This window comes from Gadus macrocephalus, chromosome 23, assembly GCF_031168955.1.
Source record: "Gadus macrocephalus chromosome 23, ASM3116895v1".
Taxonomy (NCBI): domain Eukaryota; kingdom Metazoa; phylum Chordata; class Actinopteri; order Gadiformes; family Gadidae; genus Gadus; species Gadus macrocephalus.
In genome coordinates, this window is record NC_082404.1 from 16921957 (window position 1) to 16928282 (window position 6326).

Sequence of the window (6326 nt, forward strand, 5' to 3'; positions counted from 1 at the left end):
CATGAAAAAAAACATAAGGGGTAACACTGTTGTTTTTTATTGGTCGTCATGAAAAAAAACATAAGGGGTAACACTGTCGTTTTTTATCGGTCGTCATGAAAAAAAACATAAGGGGTAACACCGTCGTTTTTTATCGGTCGTTATGAAAAAAACCATAAGGGGTAACACTGTTGTTTTTTATCGGTCGTCATGAAAAAAAACATAAGGGGTAACACCGTCGTTTTTTATCGGTCGTTATGAAAAAAACCATAAGGGGTAACACTGTCTTTTTTTATCGGTCGTCATGAAAAAAAACATAAGGGGTAACACTGTCGTTTTTTATCGGTCGTTATGAAAAAAACCATAAGGGGTAACATTGTTGTTTTTTATTGGTCGTTATGAAAAAAACCATAAGGGGTAAGGGGTAACACTGTTGTTTTTTATTGGTCGTCATGAAAAAAACCATAAGGGGTAACACTGTTGTTTTTTATTGGTCGTCATGAAAAAAAACATAAGGGGTAACACTGTCGTTTTTTATCGGTCGTCATGAAAAAAAACATAAGGGGTAACACCGTCGTTTTTTATCGGTCGTTATGAAAAAAACCATAAGGGGTAACACTGTTGTTTTTTATCGGTCGTCATGAAAAAAAACATAAGGGGTAACACCGTCGTTTTTTATCGGTCGTTATGAAAAAAACCATAAGGGGTAACACTGTTGTTTTTTATCGGTCGTCATGAAAAAAAACATAAGGGGTAACACTGTCGTTTTTTATCGGTCGTCATGAAAAAAAACATAAGGGGTAACACTGTCGTTTTTTATCGGTCGTTATGAAAAAAACCATAAGGGGTAACATTGTTGTTTTTTATTGGTCGTCATGAAAAAAAACATAAGGGGTAACACTGTCGTTTTTTATCGGTCGTCATGAAAAAAAACATAAGGGGTAACACTGTCGTTTTTTATCGGTCGTCATGAAAAAAAACATAAGGGGTAACACTGTTGTTTTTATTGGTCGTTATGAAAAAAACCATAAGGGGTAACACTGTTGTTTTTTATTGGTCGTCATGAAAAAAACCATAAGGGGTAACACTGTTGTTTTTTATTGGTCGTCATGAAAAAAAACATAAGGGGTAACACTGTCGTTTTTTATCGGTCGTCATGAAAAAAAACATAAGGGGTAACACTGTCGTTTTTTATCGGTCGTCATGAAAAAAAACATAAGGGGTAACACTGTTGTTTTTATTGGTCGTTATGAAAAAAACCATAAGGGGTAACACTGTTGTTTTTTATTGGTCGTCATGAAAAAAAACATAAGGGGTAACACTGTTGTTTTTTATTGGTCGTCATGAAAAAAAACATAAGGGGTAACACTGTCGTTTTTTATCGGTCGTCATGAAAAAAAACATAAGGGGTAACACCGTCGTTTTTTATCGGTCGTTATGAAAAAAACCATAAGGGGTAACACTGTTGTTTTTTATCGGTCGTCATGAAAAAAAACATAAGGGGTAACACTGTCGTTTTTATTGGTCGTTATGAAAAAAACCATAAGGGGTAACACTGTTGTTTTTTATTGGTCGTCATGAAAAAAACCATAAGGGGTAACACTGTTGTTTTTTATTGGTCATCATGAAAAAAAACATAAGGGGCAACATTGTTGTTTTTTATTGGTTGTCATGAAAAAAAACATAAGGGGTAACACCGTCGTTTTTTATCGGTCGTCATGAAAAAAAACATAAGGGGTAACACTGTCGTTTTTTATCGGTCGTCATGAAAAAAAACATAAGGGGTAACACCGTCGTTTTTTATCGGTCGTTATGAAAAAAACCATAAGGGGTAACACTGTTGTTTTTTATCGGTCGTCATGAAAAAAAACATAAGGGGTAACACCGTCGTTTTTTATCGGTCGTTATGAAAAAAACCATAAGGGGTAACACTGTTGTTTTTTATCGGTCGTCATGAAAAAAAACATAAGGGGTAACACTGTCGTTTTTTATCGGTCGTCATGAAAAAAAACATAAGGGGTAACACTGTCGTTTTTTATCGGTCGTTATGAAAAAAAACATAAGGGGTAACATTGTTGTTTTTTATTGGTCGTCATGAAAAAAAACATAAGGGGTAACACTGTCGTTTTTTATCGGTCGTCATGAAAAAAAACATAAGGGGTAACACTGTCGTTTTTTATCGGTCGTCATGAAAAAAAACATAAGGGGTAACACTGTTGTTTTTATTGGTCGTTATGAAAAAAACCATAAGGGGTAACACTGTTGTTTTTTATTGGTCGTCATGAAAAAAACCATAAGGGGTAACACTGTTGTTTTTTATTGGTCGTCATGAAAAAAAACATAAGGGGTAACACTGTCGTTTTTTATCGGTCGTCATGAAAAAAAACATAAGGGGTAACACCGTCGTTTTTTATCGGTCGTTATGAAAAAAACCATAAGGGGTAACACTGTTGTTTTTTATCGGTCGTCATGAAAAAAAACATAAGGGGTAACACTGTCGTTTTTTATCGGTCGTCATGAAAAAAAACATAAGGGGTAACACTGTCGTTTTTTATCGGTCGTTATGAAAAAAAACATAAGGGGTAACATTGTTGTTTTTTATTGGTCGTCATGAAAAAAAACATAAGGGGTAACACTGTCGTTTTTTATCGGTCGTCATGAAAAAAAACATCAGGGGTAACACTGTTGTTTTTTATTGGTCGTCATGAAAAAAAACACAAGGGGTAACACTGTTGTTTTTTATTGGTCGTCATGAAAAAAAACATCAGGGAAATAATTGAAATACACACATACATTTTAATGTCAGGTATATCCTCTTTATTGATGATTTATTATGCTGTATTGTTATCGCCTCAGTGGTGCAGCGGAGTGCACTCTGCCTAACCCACTGGAGACCGCGGCTCAATTTCTGTGGAAAACACAATGTCTTTCATTTTAAACATAATGCTATCATGTCTATTGCATTGTCATATATAACCTCAGACATTATTAAACAACAAATCTCATGGGGTAGTGGAGAGAGCTGTGAGCTAATGCCCTGGAGACCGGGGTTCAAGGCCGGTTGGTGTCCTCTGTTGGAAGATTCTATTTTCTATTTCATGCGAATTATAAAGTCAAGCATAACCATTGTGATCACTTTATTCGGTGTCTTGATGGTGCATTGATAAGTTCGGAGGTTAATACTCTAAACAGCTCAGGTGCGGATGCCCGCAAAAACGTCGTCAGTGGTAAAACTGTTGTTTTTTATTGGTCGTCATGAAATAAAACATAAGGGGTAACACTGTCGCTTTTTATCGGTCGTCATGAAAAAAAACATAAGGGGTAACACTGTCGTTTTTATTGGTCGTCATGAAAAAAACCATAAGGGGTAACACTGTTGTTTTTTATTGGTCGTCATGAAAAAAAACATAAGGGGTAACACTGTTGTTTTTTATCGGTCGTCATGAAAAAAAACATAAGGGGTAACACTGTCGTTTTTTATCGGTCGTCATGAAAAAAAACATAAGGGGTAACACTGTCGTTTTTTATTGGTCGTTATGAAAAAAACCATAAGGGGTAACATTGTTGTTTTTTATTGTTCGTCATGAAAAAAAACATAAGGGGTAACACTGTTGTTTTTTATCGGTCGTCATGAAAAAAAACATCAGTGGTAACACTGTCGTTTTTTATTGGTCGTTATGAAAAAAACCATAAGGGGTAACATTGTTGTTTTTTATTGTTCGTCATGAAAAAAAACATAAGGGGTAACACTGTCGTTTTTTATCGGTCGTCATGAAAAAAAACATCAGTGGTAACACTGTTGTTTTTTATTGGTCGTCATGAAAAAAAACACAAGGGGTAACACTGTTGTTTTTTATTGGTCGTCATGAAAAAAAACATCAGGGAAATAATTGAAATACACACATACATTTTAATGTCAGGTATATCCTCTTTATTGATGATTGATTATTCTGTATTGTTATCGCCTCAGTGGTGCAGCGGAGTGCTCTCTGCCTAACCCACTGGAGACCGCGGCTCAATTTCTGTGGAAAACACAATATCTTTCATTTTAAACGTAATGCTATCATGTCTATTGCATTGTCATATATAACCTCAGACATTATTAAACAACAAATCTCATGGGGTAGTGGAGAGAGCTGTGAGCTAACGCCCTGGAGACCGGGGTTCAAGTCCGGTTGGTGTCCTCTGTTGGGAGACTCTAATTTCTATTTCATGCGAATTATAAAGTCAAGCATAACCATTGTGATCACTTTATTCGGTGTCTTGATGGTGCATTGATAAGTTCGGAGGTTAATACTCTAAACAGCTCAGGTTCGGATCCCTGCAAAAACGTCGACAGGGGTAAAACTGTTGTTTTTTATTGTTCGTCATGACGTTTTTTATTGGTCGTCATGAAAGAAAACAATCCTTTCCGTGTCCGGGCCGGGTGAGGTTTCCCGTGTTGAGTCAAATTTTTTATTGGTAGTCATGAAAAAAAACATAAGGGGTAACACTGTTGTCTTTGTCAAATTAAATATAAGGGGTAACACTGTCGTTTTTTATTGGTCGTCATGAAAAAAGACATAAGGGGTAACACTGTCTTTTTTTATTGGTCATTATGAAAAAAAAACATAAGGGGTAACACTGTTGTTTTTTATTGGTCGTCATGAAAAAAACACAAGGGGTAACACTGTTGTTTTTTATTGGTCGTCATGAAAAAAAACATAAGGGGTAACATTGTTGTTTTTTATTGGTCGTCATGAAAAAAAACACAAGGGGTAACACTGTTGTTTCTTATTGGTTCTCATGAAAAAAAACACAAGGGGTAACACTGTTGTTTTTTATTTGTAGTCATGAAAAAAAACATAAGGGGTAACACTGTTGTCTTTGTCAAATAAAATATAAGGGGTAACACTGTCGTATTTTATTGGTCGTCATGAAAAAAAAAATATTGGAAAAAAAAAAAGTGTCCTTGTCAAATAAAATATAAGGGGTAACACTTTTGTTTTTATCAAATGAAACCTAAAGGGTAACACTGTATAGAATAGAATAGAATAGAAACACACACACACACACACACACACACACACACACACACACACACACACACACATGGATCCAACCGGGATTTCCGTTGCGATGGGTTTCCTCCATCAGAGACTTATACAATAAACAAATTATGTAAAACAAAACCCCTCTTTCAATTTAAAATAATAGTATGCAAATATGTTGAATAGGCCACCATCTTTGTTATACTTTTAAAATGTTCCTACATAGCCTATTTTATAGCTTACACACATATTTTAAAACAGGAATGCGAAATGCATCCTGGGATATTTAACGGTCCCAAATCCACACCATGGACATATTGGGCTAGCCCCACCAGTAAATTAAATAATCTCCGTGCACTTCAACAGAGAAACACTCTGAGCATACGCATTTCAATGTTTGAAGTCCAATACACATTGCATTGGGCTGGTGGGGCTAGAGCCCCTCTTGCCCCTCCAGACGAATTCAGCCGGAAGAAGCAAGCCAGGGTCGACTAAAAATTAAATAAAAGCGCAGAATTTATTATTTTATAGTACTTTCTGGGGAGATTATTTAAAAAAAAAAATAGATATATTCTATTTTTTATATATTTCTTTTTTTCATTTTCATTTTATTTCTTTTTTTCTTGTGAGAGTAGGGACTTGCCCCTAATGACCAGTCGCCACTGGTCATTCTGACCTGGGACATTTAGAATTGTCGGTCCTCCTCATTTTTTTCCGGTCATTGACCGGTAATAACCGACAACGGAAACTCTGCTATAAACCGGCCTAACTTTCACCGTCAACACCGAACCCCTTTTTCTTCGCACGGCTGTCAACATCCGAAACATACGCTAGTTAGATTTTCTCAAACAGCAGTTTCAAGTACGGGTAGCATAGAACTAACGTTAGCCAAGTGGGGGCTCCATGATTGCTAAATCGAATGAGAGAGGTAAAATTGCCATTAAGGAAGGAAAGCCTTGCGACTGTGCTTCGCAGTATGCCTTGCGAAACCCAGTATGCCTTTCGAAACACCTCGTGATTGGTCGATGAAACGCTACCAGGAGCAGCTGGACCCTTCTCATTGAAGCCGACGTCGCGCGTGGGTTCCCTATTGTCCGTTTATGGCGAGTGGATAGTGCCAAACCTTAGGATTCCCTGGAAGAGGCGAAGGAGCAGCCTACCCTACGTCGCCGTGGGAACGTGTGAAATTTTGAATGGGATTGATTGGGACTGCAGACGAGAGACCAGCAGCGACGTCACGGCGACGGCATGGAAGATCCGTCCACCGGCGGCGGTGTCACGGCGACGTACATAAGGAAATTCAGACAAAATGTACGT